The sequence below is a fragment of the Neopelma chrysocephalum genome, unplaced genomic scaffold, assembly GCF_003984885.1.
Source record: "Neopelma chrysocephalum unplaced genomic scaffold, ASM398488v2 Primary Assembly neopelma1_66, whole genome shotgun sequence".
NCBI classification, from domain to species: Eukaryota; Metazoa; Chordata; class Aves; order Passeriformes; family Pipridae; genus Neopelma; species Neopelma chrysocephalum.
Window position 1 is genome coordinate 7,028,942 of NW_020897725.1, and position 15,320 is coordinate 7,044,261.

The window sequence follows — 15,320 nt, forward strand, 5'->3', positions numbered from 1 at the left end:
CTGGATTCAAGTGCTATGACAGAAAGACCCCTCAGACACCTCCAGCAGTAATGTATGTTTAATCAAGGGGGAACAACTTTTTTCTTGTACAAGTGCTTGGAATTTCTAATTAATTTACGCAATATTTACTAAAATCTTGGCTAAGGAGTTTGCTTTGTCATCCTTTTTATTCTCTCCCTGCTCTCAAGTATCCAAAGAGGCAACTGCTTTTTTGGATACCTTGGGTTTCTTTCTCCATTAAATATTACATATCTCTGATGATGAGGAGTCATTTGTGCATGCAAACAGAATAAATTACACTTCTATCCACCTGATAGAGTCTGTTATGCTACTAGAATGGTCTACACGGTGGGAATATACTTGATAACTGAGGCACTTCAGGTTTTTTGTGATTTAAATGCACAAGAATGTTTCTGCTCCTGAAATAAGTGGAATAGTTATTTACTTCAGTTAGGGCACCTTTAGACCTTAAGTCAGGAGAAAGAAACTTAATGCTTCTCCTTTTCCCTGTCCCTTTGTGAGAGACTTCAAATGGCTTTGCTGAAAATTTCCTGTTTCCACTGACTCCTATAGATTAAACCCAACAGAAAAAAATGGGAGTGAGATATGACCCAAGCAGAAATCCCCTTGTTTACATGTAGATCAAGACAGTTTTTCAGTCCACTCAACAGCTGTCTTACAATCTTTACTCTGTGGTTACTCAGTACACTTGTCACACAGTAACAGCAAAGTAATCCAAGAGTGCTGTAGGAGTTCTGGTCCAGAGGGTTAAATGGGCCCACAGGACCGTTGAGAACAGCTAGTTCTGCTTAGTAGTTACTGACTCCTCCTTTGCACTTAGCGGGAAAGAGTGCCAGGCTGTGTGTATGCAGATTTGGTGGCTCAATGACCAGTGACAGCAATAAAGTTGTTAATTTTGAATTCAGGACCAGATAAGCAGTGTGATAGACATAGTAATCAGGTGCTTTTTCTTTCCTGTAAGACACTGAAAGACAAAGGAGCTTTAGTGTGTGCATATATGTGTGTGTATGAATGTGCATATATACACATATACATACAATTCCTAGTCTATCTGCTGGCATACCAAAGGCTTATGAAATAGAAGGCAGATGTCACAGACAGATCAAAGATATTTAATTATCAAAGCTTTACTAGTGTCCATTGTCTTTGTATGAAGAAGATGATTGAGATTTAATGCTTTTAACTATTCTTTTCCCAAGCCTGTGTGAATGGTGGAGACTAATATTGTTCAAATTACTGAAGGGAGCTCCTAGTCAAGCACGGGTGTGATTACTCATGAGAGAAGTGGGTAGTCAAGTAGGGACTACTCTAGGGTCAAACAAGATGGTTTTGTGCCAGACACTGCTCTGCTGCATAACCCTCCTATCCATTAGCTTGGAAGGTCTTTGGAGCCAAAGTTAATCCCTCTGGTATATCAGAGACACTCCCATCTGGGAAGCTTGCTGGGGCCTCTCACCACTGCTGGGCTGTCAACAGCATTAAGAACCCTACAAATGGCATAAACTGAAATGTTGCTTAGACCCATCAGGAGATTAAATTCCTCTTATACTGCTAATCCTCTGGGGTTTTAGGGACGGCCAAGTGCCTTATCTTGCCACTTACAAAACTGTGCATGTGACTGAGAGGCACCAGATGTGTGAGAAATCTGGGCAATGTTGGCCTCCTGCACTCCCTCCTCCTCCTCCTCAGCTCTAAGATAACACTGTCCACAACCCTTCCCTCTGCCCCCAAAGCAAAACCCTAGGATCACTATCCCTACTCCTCCACACTACACCACTCCCAGCTCTGGTTCCACACCTAACCTACCAACCCTTGTTTTGCTGGGTGTACAAATATAGCCTGGCTAATTCTTACGCTGTATGCTCTGAAATGGCAGTGCAGCAAAAAAGGGAGCCCTAACATGCAGCTTGGATAGCAGGCAAGTTACTATTTATAAGTCTCTGCTTTACTGCTACGTATTTCTCTCTTCAGAATCAGTTTGGCAACGTCCAGATGGTCTTGCTAAAACGCACATAGCTCAGAAGGAATCCAAACACCCAGTTGTGGGCATAATGCTTGTAAGTTGCATGCAATTTATCTCTTCATAGGGTTTGATTTGATCATCACTGTTAGATCACAAAGGATCCTGAAGCATTTCAGATGTAAATGAGGCTTCCTAAACTTGTTATTCTTATGACGGAGAGTCTCCCTTGCATGTCACAAGTCCAATAAAAATTATCTTTCCTTCCATTTAAAATGTACATTATTTATCTTTTAAAGAAATATGGGAAAAATGCTCACATGCTGTCAGTAAAAGCTGTATATAGGAAGCCACACCATTGTCTTTAATTTTCATGTTTGTTTAAAGGTGAGCTTAACTGTTTTTTTATTTATGAACTTTATTTATAAGGACTGCAGACTCAAAGGAACATTATTTGATCAACTAATAGTCCAAATTTTATTCAGCATTTTATCTAGACATTTGTTGTACCTAATCATAATTGCGTTTTGACTCTTTCAGAACTAAGGGACTAATCTTGTTTTGATTTAAAATTATAAACTCATAACAATTGCAGTCTTGCATAGACCTATTGAATACCATTGTAATTCTGTGAGAGATACTTGGAAACGGGATAGCTGAGCTCTGGGGATAAAGTGCTATCATGCTGCAAGAGAAACTGAATATCCAGAGTACTCAGTCAGTCTTTTCAGTTTGAATGGGCAATAATCAGGCCAGAGAGTCTGTGAGACTCACCGTGGGGATTGGACTGCAGGACTGTTTTGAAAAGAAAGCCCAACTCTAGGGTTTAAAACAGGCCAGAGATCTGGTCTCTACACAGACTCTCTCTTGCTTCCTAATTTTCAGTGTGGGCATTTGTCTACTACTTTGCTCCAATCACTTTGATTAATCGTGCTCAGGGTGAGTATCTCATCACGGTGAACTAACAGCTTTTTAAGTCCTGACACTCTGATACATGGCCAGAGCCTAAAAGGGAGGGGAAACATCCCCTTAACAAACCACTCATCTTGTCCCAGTATGGGCAGCCACAACACAAACTGCAGCTAAACCACTCCTGCCTCCCATTCTCCCAGCACAGCTTTGGCAACTGGTACCCAGCAGGAGCTGTGCTGGGAGCTTGAGCAGGTTGCTGGGAGTGGGCATGTGGGGGTCAGGACTGCAGGAGGGCAGAGGGTGTGGTGGGGCTGCTGTCCGAATCCTCTTGCTTTCTCGTTCCTTGGCCCCAAAAACTTGTTTCTGTGAGGAGGATCACCCAAGCGATTGGGAAAGATTTAAGGCCTGGCGGGACTTATATGGGACCTGAAAGGACTATTTATCTATGGACTTTCATGTTATTCCCCAGTTTTATATCAATTTTAATGTACCCCCACAATTCATCATCATCATCATGGCTAGGCTTCGCAAACGAAGATTTGGGAAGGGCTCTACCCACATTTGTTGCAAGCGCGTTGGTGGCTAAAAAGGCGATTACGAGAAAGGCATGTCCGGTTGCAAAAGGCACAGCAGAAAGACTCCTTAGATGGTATATTCTGCAAGGCTCGATTCTTTCTGCGTTGTCTTTTCTCCTCAAGGGTGATCCTGCGTGCTTTCTCAAAGGCATCAGCAGCATTATAGATGATGTGTCTGCAGACCTCCCGATTGGAGGCCAGAGTAGACCAGTTATGGTGATCAATATGGCCAAGGCTGAGATGTTGTTTCAGGGCACATGCCTTCAGTAGGGTCACCCATGCCAGACAGGTCAAAACCGTAGGACCAGATATACTACATTCTTTGGCAGGATGAGCTTGTTAGCCTTCTGGCAGTCATCCTAGGAGAAGGACAACTCTAATCCCAAACCCAGGCAGATGGAGCTCGCTTAGCCCTGTAAGGCTATCCATCTAAGAGAAGGTCATTCTAATCAAACCTACGTCCTGAGGACCTCGCTGCCACCCCCACAATTACCCCTATGTTAAATCCCCTTAGTTTATATGGTTCAGGGCATGTTTGGACTTGCCCTCAGATTTTTCCCGCCAAAAGTTTTTTACTCCCTTGTTCTCCCCTGGTTTTCCCGCTCATCTCTCACTGATTGGCTGATGAGTACCGCAGTGCAGAGTGAGCTCCCATTGGTCCCTTCCCCTGGATACTCCTAAGTTCCACCCTTCTTTTCCTTGTTCCCCAATCCTGTTTCACCCCGAATTGTCAATGCCTTGCTCCACCCCAATTATGAGACCACCCCTTGCCCAAACCCTATATAAGTCTCTGTCTCCCCTAATAAAGTTGCCATTGCACCCTGACTTTCTGCTGTGTCAGAACCCTTTGTGCAGTATTGTGTCCCTATTCCCTTTCCCTTCGGGTCGTGGCATTTCTATCCACATTCAACACTGAGGAGGAGAATGGGGGAGTACTCTCTGGTTGCTTTAACTTATGTTGCATGCGTGCCCTATTACCTTAGTACATGTGCTGTTTTATAAAATTATCGTCATCTTTCCTTAAGCCCATTTGTAGTTTTTGACTCATTTCCATCAGTAACAGCTGGTAAGGAAGGGATTTCTTCCTATATTTCAATTAAATATTTTGATGGTTTCGTTTTTGATTAGAGGGTAATTTTTAAACTTAGTTAATTTGAGTTGTTAAAAAGAAGAAAATCAGTTTAGCTGTTTCCATGATAAAGAATTTGTATCAGGGGAGGTGTGAGCAGAGAGTGTCTATTTGCTAAAAAGCTGCATTGCATCAAACCCCAGGTGTATTACCTCAGTATGATGTTAGCATCCAGGAAGAGTTTGCAAACCTGTTTATTTTTGTATGAAGCTGTTATCTTTCATAGCACAACAGGGAAAACAGCAGCCTTGAAAAGACTTTTGTGCTGGATAGACATGAGAGGGTCCTCTGTCAGCCTCCCACTGAGCAGGCACAGAACAATGTCTGTGCCATCAAGTTTGAGGGATGGTGTTAGATATGTTTCTGAGATGAATGACTGTGACCGTTTCCTGCAATGGTGATGGATGAGGCTACGTGGCCCAGGCTTGCCCTGTGATGTCCTCTGCTATTGCAGGACAGCCACCACCCTGCAAGGCTGGCTGCTGCAGCAGTGAGGCAGAGCCTTTCTGGGCTGCTCAGGCATGTATGTAAAACAAGAATTAATTAACATGTGTTTTCCTCATTTTAACAAAATGAGAATATGAGACCTGTGGGCAAGCGTCTGAATTTCCTTTAGCAAGAGGGGTAATATGTAGGGTTTTGAATGATAAAAGCTTATGCCTCTTTGCTTTTCCCAAGGCTATGCCTGTGACCCTGATAGGGTTCTTCTCCCAGAACCACTGAGCAAACATTCTCATACTGTATTTTGCAATGAATGAGACAGGGATGAGCTGGGCCTGCAGGATGTGTGTGGGTTGTGGCTGTTTCACTCCCCACGGCAATGGGGAGAGTGGGAGACAGTCTTGCTGCACCACAGCTGACCCCTCATGCAGGACATGGCTGAAGGGGCCAGATAGATAAAGTAGGGCAACGTGTGACATTTGGAGTCCTGACGTGGGAGAGGAGGGTGAGGTGGGACCTGGAAGGATGGGCACTTCTGTCCCTCGCTGACCAAGGGTCTTGGCTGGTCTGAGGAGTTACTCGTGGTCTCTTTTACATGTGACATTGTCTGTCTGCTGTGAGTTGTCCTTCCTACCCAGGACAAGCAGCCCACAAACTCCAAAGGCTGCTCCACCATAGTCTAGTTCATCTAATCCCTGCTGATGGTTACAGATGAATCCCCAGCAGTTTCATCCTGTAGCATACTGTGTCCTCTGTTCCAGAGGGAGTCACAGGGTTCAGTATATTACTGATGAAGGTGCAATGATAAGAAATCTGGATTTGTTCCCTCTAGGGATGGTCTGTCCATTCAGACAGTGACACAACGTGTTTGTGCTGGTGAGGCCTTTAGTTGGAAAATCAACAAGCATAGCCACCATCATCAAGAGGGGAAGGTGATATATCCATCTTTTAGCAGTGCCTAAAGTTAGGGTGTGGGCTAATTTTCATCATTTTTATTTGATTTTTTTTTTGTCTTTTCTAAATTCTTTTTGAGCAATGAAATAGCTCATGATTCCCAGAAGAACAAATTCTTCTACCTTGAATATTTAACCTGAAATATTAAAATAATCTTCTGGTTTAGCCTCTCTAGACCTCAGGCAAAAATGGTTTTCATTTGGTGCCCAACTAATTAACTTGCTGAGAGATGTTAATAATTAAGCTATTAATTACTACACCTTTGCAACGGATCTTGAGGTAACTTTAATGCAGATAATTTAAAGATAAAAATAATTATTTCTGCATTTTTTTAATTATAACAAAATTATTTTTATATTTATATTCTTTCTCTGTTTCAGATTATAAATATGAGCCAAAACACGTGAAAGTTCCATAACTATTGGTCAGAAAGGAAAAGTGCCATGCTTCAGTATGGCTCACAGAGAAGGTTGGGAAAATGATTTCATTGCTTAGTAAGGTCTTTTTTGAGTTATACTGCTCCTTCAGTTGGGAACAAAGCACACACAACTTCATTCACAGTTTATCCTCTTCTCCCCAAGTAGCATTTAGCCATTAGTGGCCAGCAGTTTTGGGATGTGCAGAATTGGCAAAATAAAATACAAAAATTAATTCTGTTAAAAGTACAGAAATGGTGAAACCCGAACTTCAACATATGCGGTTTTGCTCTTCATCATCACTTTCTGCACTCAGAACTGCACACACTTTTAGTGGGCCAGCAGAACCTTGGAACAACCCCTTTTTGCAGATGGGGACATTGGAGCAGAGTCATTAAGTTACTTCCCTAAACCTCCCTGTGACCTGTCACACGTGGATGGCAGAGCTGGGCACCAAGGGAACACCACTTATGAGAGTTCATGTCTCGCCCCTTCAAGCAACTTCAAGCAAAATGCAGAAGTAAATGACTTTTCTCTGTTTTGGAGCTGAGGGACATTCTTTTCGATCCCACCACTCTGGAGTTACTGCACCAATGTGATTTATACAGTAATTAAATCTGCAGAATATAGTTAGGTGCTTTTTAAAATGATATTTAAAAGATGAGTCCTTGGGGCTCAACATTCCAAGGCACTGACTCCCACTGGTACCCGCACAGGTCAGTGGAGCACTTGGTGCTTTAGCCATACCATGGCCTTGAGCCAGAGTGCTCAGTGCCATGTGGGAGAAAGCCCAGAAAGGCCTCTCTCAATGCACAGCAATCTATTTCCTGCTAATTTGTACAACTTTGAAGCAGGAACACAGCAGGGGACGGTCTATCCCCTTGCTGAATAGCACCCTGAAAATTATTGTTGCAGGTAGGTACAGGGAGACTGACAAGTGAAATGCTATTTTCTTAGGCCAGTCAGTGCCAGCTCACTGATTACTTGCTGTATTTGATCTGATGTCTATCTGGATTGACTCATTCCCTGCAGCCCCAGGAAAATGTGCTCTCTATAAGCATTTTAGAGGCTCTGTTGCTCAGTGTTAAGAAACAGAAGGAAATTCCTTCCAAATGTGTTTCACCAAAATAGTGGGCTAAATATTCTGAAGACATCAAACCTGTTAGGAAAAGGTCCATTGCAAAACAGGACATACCTGTATGACCATGAGAGAAGAAGAATTTAAGTTTTCAAGCAAAGGCTTCAAAATGGCTAAACCATGTTGTAGTTAAAAAGTAACATTTTTCTATATATGACAGGGAGAAACAGATTTCATGCTGGCTCATTAGCACCCTGTCTTGCTCCCCACCTTTTTCCTGTAAAGAATTAAGTGGAAAATTTTCTTGCCTTTCAAACCAGAGGTGTGTGCTATGGTGACATTTTTGCTCGTATTGTGTTACTATATACTTACCCATGCAGGACCTGGCATCCTGTGACAGGAGCTGAGGTGGTGTGTGGATGGGCTCCCTGCTCAGGTGTCAGACAGGATATGACACATCGTAAAAAGGATCTGCATAAACTAGGGGAGCTGAGCTCCCAGATACCACTCACATGTGGTCTTGATGGATCAGAGTTGAACAAGGCAGCAGAGCAAACACCTGAAAGCCAGACTGGCCTAATGAATGCTCCATATTATTCAAAACAGAGGTGATTATATTTTAATGTTAAAAAATGTCCATTATTTAAACTTAACTAGGCAAATGGCTCTACTTTAGATTTGCAGTGGAGTGAGGCAAAGTAGAATTATAGCTTCCTTTTACCTTTCGTTGGACCGGAGCAGTACTGAGTGTTCAAATCTCTAAAAGCATATGTCGGCGAAGACTCCGTGTGAACATATTCTTGTCCAGGTACATGGGGAGCAGGAAGGAGCTGGTGGAGATACTTGGGCCAAACATACTTACTAAGCCCTTTTCTGTTTTCAGGTGTTGCTGATTGAGGTAAAAATTGGTACAGGCGTGGGACAACTCAGCAAGTTTTTAAATAGCCCAGGATGCTGCGACGGGGCAGGCCCTCTTCCAGCACCCCCAATATTTTCCTGTGCCATCGCAACTTCCTGTGCTTCCTATCTCCCATTCACTTCAGTTCCTTTAAGGCATTGCCTTTCCCAGTCTAGCACAGAGGACTAGGCAGTGGTTAGACGAAGAAGGCTGGATGGAAGATTTAGCAAGACAGGAGATTTAACAAGTTTCCCCTCTGCTGACCTCATTCCCAACTGGTTTCTTTCCTCTGGAGCCAAGGCTCCATGCAGGGCAGCTTCTCCTGCTGCTGGTCACCTTCTTGCAGATAATCTGACCTTTTCTTTATGGAGTACTGATAACACTTAAAAAAAATTATAGATTGGACAGCAAACAGCTTTTATTGAATGTTTAGAGGTATCCCACAAAAATGGGACCAGGGCATTTTTGGGGAGGGTGGGCAGCCAAGGGGCTGCTGCTGCTGAGGTATGGTGCCCACTCCTTCCCAGGACAGGTGGACATGGCTTCCCCAGTCACTGCAGAGCTGATGGGGGATCTCATCACATGTATTCCTCGATCCATGCAAACAGAGAGGATTTTGGCTAAACTCCCCAACAGCACAGGCTGACCAGAAATAATTTTAGTATTCTGCAGGTTAAATCAGAGTTCCTTTCTTCCTTCTTTATGTGTCATGTTCTGATCATTGCTCCTTTGTCTTGGCAGGCAATTGCTGTTCCTAATTTGTATAATAAAATCTGTTGTCTCCTTGGACCAGAAGTTTTTCTCTGAACTACATAGACACCAATTGTTATTGAAATGTGTGACATTCATTTTGTGTGTTTGTTCTCAGGAAACGAAATGAGCAGATTTTTCATTTTGTTCCTGTGGTTTTGCTAAGCCAGCAGGCCATATTTTATCAGTACCAGACTTGTAAGCATCCACTCTTTTGAAAAATTTGAACAAAATTCCTGCTTTCCTCAGTGTAAATACAGCGGGAAAGCAGCAGGAACTGTGACTATATTTTATAATGTCTCATTCTTTCTATGCAGTGAGTTGCATCAAAGCAGTCCTGAGAAGGGGGCAGTGTGATTACACACGTTTTTAAAGGTGGGGCAGCTGAGGCATGGCTTAGTGGTAAAGCTGGAATAGAGCTGAGATGCTGGGACTCCAAAAGTTCAGTTTGTCATGTCATACAGCCTCCCTCACAGTGCTTGCATTAACAGGGCCTGAGAACCTCTTAAACACTGCTGAGTTTATCCTTGTAACACACCCATGAAGTACTTTGTTTATGTAGGTGGGATATTGAAGCAAGTATGTTTGTATGTACTTTAGGAGCAGGGGAAAGAGCTGCATACACATCCCAACAGACAGAAAGAGGGAGAAACATATTGCAAACCCTGATCTACTGGGGAATAAGAAAACTTGATTAATTTTAAACATTCACCTTCTTACTCTGCTCAGTTGGGCCCAAAATGTTCCATTCTTAGTATGCCTGTTATTGACTTGAGGCCCTGGTCTTCAGTGAAATGTGTAGTTGCTCTCACTTGGGACTCCCAGGTAGAGCCTAACAGCGACCTCTGCCCAAGGCTGAACATGGGCTCAGAAGGTCTCAGCATACCAAGTTCTACAGAGCTGTGTCATTCTTCCCCAGTGCTGATGGGCCTCTTTGCTGGGGACATGGGTCCTGCCACGTCCTGAATCCTCCTCAGTAAAATTTTAGCCATGCAATCCTGGTGGCTCCCCAAAATAGCCCTCATTTTGTACTTTGGCCAATGGAGCACCTGTCTTGGGGAAGCACTGCTCCAGAGAGTGGAAAACACAATAAACCTGCAGTGGAGAGTAAGTGTGGGAAAACCTTTGCTGGTGTCAAGGGGCTGGCCCAAAACTTTGTGTGCCTTTATTATCTTCCTGGGGAAAAGAGGTCAGAAAACACCACTGAAATAGCAAAATACCTCAAGAACACTATGCAGAAGGTTCTCCTCCTTAAATTTGTTGCTAGAGTAAGGGAAGGCCACATGAAGCTATGGATTTATATTTGTAAGGATACAGTAACCTCAGGGCTTTAAGAAGTTGATAAGGGAATGTGGTTGCTGCATGCAGGGAGAGAGTGAGAGAACAAGTAGATCTGCAGTCTGGCTTCTGAACTTGTTTCACTTCTGCAAGCATCCTCTCCCCCATGCAGAACCTGATTATGAAAAGTTCATATGGCTGCAGCAAATTTTAGCCTATAAATATATTAATTCCTTTTTTGTGCCCTTTTGCATCATTGTGGTGCTTCAAATGTTGTCTCAACATGTTGTTCATTACTGAATCATTGAGAACATACAGGAAGAAGTATGTGGGCTGAGAAACATTTTGGTTTTGTAATGCTTGACTTGAGTCTGTGCAGTATTTAACTTCCAGTCTATGAAGCATATAGGTTATAATAATGTTTGACATGGGTGTCTAATCTGTTCATCTAGCTAGAATAGATACTATTTCCCTTCTGCATTTGTCTTCATCTGTTCAAAACTATGGGAAGATTTCTGTCAAAAATGAAGACAAGAAGGTTTCTTTCTTCAGAAAAGGCCAAAATAGAATATCAATTTATATATTCTAAGGTCAAAAGTACAAGAACAAATGCAGAGTTATCATAATTTTGACAGCTATGTTATCTTTCTAGTAAAAAAAAAGAATTCTCAGAGAATTTTCTCTATTCCTTTCACAGAATATATTAGAAATTAGGATAGTAATGGGTTTTTAAAAATATTGCAGTCTCTCTTTTTCATGTTAATATGTCAAACTGCTTTAAGCAAAAACAAAAAAGTAGAAACAATGAGAAATTAATGTATTAGAATTTGATTTTTAATTCTGAGTATTGCTGACATTTCTGAAATCTAGGTGTGCAAGTGTATAGGTTACAATCTATCTCCATATTTATGCTTGGGAATGTTAAAAAGAGAATGTAATAAGTGATGTTGGCAGCAAAAAAGAAAGTGGGAGATAAAAAATTGCCAAAAGGCTGGTCATCAGCTATCCTTCAAGATGTCTTTATAATGAAAATTATGCTACTCTATTTTGTGATTTACACTTTTCAAATTATCTTGGAATGAAAAAGTGCTGTCAAAATATGTAAAATAGAAATACATTTTTTCAAACAATTCTATTGTTTAGATTCTTACCCCAAAATACCAAATAATCAATGTTTGTCTAATCTTTAAAAGCTTCTCTTATTTATGTGGCTTCTGGTTATATTTTTCATATTTTTATGAAGCTCAATCAACAGAGAGGGAAGGTTCACAGGTTCACTGGCTGAACTGCCTCTCTGCAGGGACAGTTACCCAGAAAAGTTCCAGCTGAGCTCATACAAGGAATAAAGGAGAATTTGTCTTGGCTTTAATCTGGACTAAGCTCCTGGAATGTCAAATTGGAGCTGGCTGCAAAATGGAGACAAATTTTCATTTTAAAATTGGCAAGATAAAACTTGTCACCATTTCCCTCCTCCCTTGCCCTCAAATTTCAGCAGTGGTAATATGAACAGAGGTGTTGTTGAGCTGAGCAAATGTATTTAGAGACTTACTACAAATGTAGTCCTGGCTGTTTGCTTTTAAAGAGTGGAAAGACGGATTTATACACAAACTTCGAAAGACCCGAAAACTGCTCCTCTTTTTGTGGGTAAGAGCAGATGCCAACAATCAGCTCTAGTACTTAAGTTAATGCCAACGTTGGACAGCTGTAATTTATACAATTATTCCTTTATACTTCCTAATGCTGCAGAGATTATTACTTTCTTATGAAAAAGTGAATTTTTTTCCCCTCAATTTAAAAGTACAGCTCAATGCAAGCACAGAATAGGGTTGCAGAGGCTTTCAAGACATCAACCAGGGATAATGAAATGACCCACTTAAACAGGGGCATCTTTCCTGAAAGACAGGTAGGAAGTCTTAGCACTGACCTGACTGCACATGCTGAAGATGTTACCACTGCTTTCAGTGGGAAATGTTAGACCAAGTTTAAGAGCTTTTGTGAATCATGTTCTAGAAGTAGATGCTGTTTCTCACAGAGCCTGTTTCACAAAGCCTCTTCCCCTTAATCCCTTATCACCCAGATGAAAGAGATCTCAAGTTGTCCATTATTGTGATACTCTGCCAAAGCCACACTAAAGCTGCACAGACCTTAATGCCAGAGTAGGATGTGAAATGGGGATGGTCCAGATGCATTGTAAGGTTTAGCAAAAGGAATAGAAGAGTTAGAACACCTGAACTCTGTTTTCCAATTGATTGTGACCTCTAATATCATACAATTATAGAATCATAGACTGACCCAGGTTGAAAGGGACCTCTGAGACCACCAAGTCCAACCACTACTGTGGTTACTAGGCCATGGCACTAAGTGCCACATCCAGTCTCATCTTAACAACCTCCAGGGACGGAGAATCCACCACTTCCCTGGGCAGCCCATTCCAATATCTGATTAGCCTCTCTGTAAAGGTCTTTGATAGGACATTTTGGGGTTTTGGGCTCTGTTCTGGAAACTTTTCATGTGAACTCAGCAAAAGCAAAGTCCTCACTGGGCTAATTAGAATCTTCTGGGACACAGACTATAATTTCTAATTAGTGTCAGTGGAACTGTTACATGAAAGCTGAGGTCACAGGCTATTTCCAAGAGGTTTTTCATATCAAGGAAAATTATTTTTTCAGGGCCAAATAGAATGAATGCCAGTGCCTAGTAATCAAAGAAAGATTCTTGACTGATATGTCAAATATCCAAACACAGCAGATATAACTATGATGATTTGAAAGAAAACCCTCCTTTATAGGATTGTACTGGGAAATCAGTGACTCCCAAAATCAACTTAGCTCAGTTCACAAATGCGGCAGTACAGGATCAATTACCCACCGGAACTTATTTTCTTCATTTGGGGCTTTAAACATTAATCCATGAAAAACTCAAAGTGCGGTGTCAGAATTACACTCAGTTCTGACCTCTGAACAACAAATTATGAGTTCAGTGACACCTGTCCCGCTGTTTTTCCTTCTTCAGACAAACTCAGCTGGATTTGTCAGAGCATTAGTGAGCAAATCAGTGGTCAATGGACAAGAATTAACAGAAACAGGTTTTTTTCTGTCTCTTGGAGCTACAGTGGGGTCTTATGGGCTGAAAATAAAGAACAGCATCAAATTCTTGTTTTCATCTCTACAGATTATAGAAGCAGCCTTAACTGTATCTCTGGAGGTGTCAAAATAGAATGGTGTTATTTTTACATAATTGTTTGAAAGTAGCAGCAGAAATGTAGATAATTAGTATTTATTTTACTTTGCTATAAATGGCAGATAAGAAGGATGGCCTCAAGAACTTTGTTTGGAAAGGGAAAGCAAAAGTCTGAGGTTGGAGTTTCTTTTTTTGTGCAGTTTTAGGGTGCATCTGAACTGAGGTGTCTGGGATACGAGCTCCTTGGCTCAGGATTAAACAAGCTGGTTCAAATCCTAACTGCAATTTAGCTGAATCTGTATGATGTCACATGATTTAATTTACTTTGCTGACATTCCTTTGCATGCTGGCAGACTACAGGTTGCTGCTACCAATTTTTCCCAGTTTCTTGCTAGGTCATATAAAATAAGCTTGGTGTCTGCCCTGTGCTGTGTTTCTTGCCACCAAAGGCTCACATCCCCACTCTTCATCCGTGAGGTTTGGGAATCCACAGAAAGGCGACATTGCTGATCCTCATGTTCCAAAACTCCAGAAAAACACGGGAGGTGCCACAAACCATGTTTTTGAAAATGGGGGAAACTTTAAAATAAGAGAACCTATTATACTTTCTTCACCACATTTTTTCAAACCTCTGTGGTTTATTCACATCAGAGTATTCAGCTTTGCTCTGCAGCCATGAGGGTGGAACATTTTGCCTTCTTTTCTTTCCAGATGAGAGCTAAGATTTGTTCTTTATTCATTTGCACCCAAGAAGGTTCAGTTTTAGAGTGAAAATTTACCTTTTCTTGTCAGGATCTGGTTCTACCAGTTGTGGCCTATGGCAACAACTTATTTAGCACTTCTTATTTAATTTATTAAGTTTAAAATAGAGTTTTCCAAAGCCTTCAACTGAAGGTGTTTCATTTTTTTTTTATTCTGTTTCTCTTTTTGTCAATTTCTACATATGTAGTTTACTTCCTTTTTTTTTTTTTTTCAAGATGAACCAAATACCTTTTCTCCTTGGTCTTGCTGTGTTTTCTCTATTACAAAATTTCTTGCCAGTATCTCAGATTGGGAAGATGATATTATAACCCTGATCAATAACTGAAGTCGCTGTGTCTGTTTCCTTTAGCTTTCCTCATTCATCATCTGAAGAATGATGACATTTTTGGTGTTATTTCTTTGGTAGACACTCTTCTGAAAGCTTTGTTCAAAATTGCACATTTCTTTTAACTTTGAATAAAACTCTGGCACTACAGACGTTCTGGATGAATCACAGTGGAAATTAAAGTGGAATTTTGTTCACCTATGCCTGTTTTGAGCCTTCCAGACACTGTTAAATTTCTCAGACAAGAGGTTGTTGCTGTATTTGTTATGATATCAGCAAGGGTAGTTTTCTGGGATGAGGAAGTGATTCACAATCCAGAGCACCAAATCTCTGCCCCTTACATATTACTGTTTCCACATAAACCACAGTATATTTTTGAAAGTCCTTTTTTTTATACTGGCTCACGGTTTATGCTTCTTTATGCAATTACAGTGCAAAGGACAAAGATTGGGAGTTTCCTTTTTCCTTTGCTGACAAGCCTAGACCAAGGACACATTCAATGACACAATGAGATGATAAATTCAAAACTGCATAAAGAACATATCTCTTCGTGCGACTTGTAATTTATGCTGGAACTCACAGCTTCACCATGGCATAGAGGCCAGAAATAGGTGGATAGGTCACAATAGGGATCGAAACTA

At 41.3% G+C, this 15,320-nt stretch overlaps 1 long non-coding RNA gene across 1 annotated transcript; it reads right to left on the minus strand.

Moving 5' to 3' along the window:
- Window positions 1–752: 752 nt before the first annotated feature.
- On the minus strand, window positions 753–12,647 carry LOC113968216. Its single transcript, XR_003534430.1, has 3 exons — window positions 12,557–12,647; window positions 8,649–8,757; window positions 753–985 (listed from the first exon to the last, which is right to left on the minus strand). It is a non-coding gene; the product is annotated as an uncharacterized LOC113968216 (long non-coding RNA).
- Window positions 12,648–15,320: the final 2,673 nt, after the last annotated feature.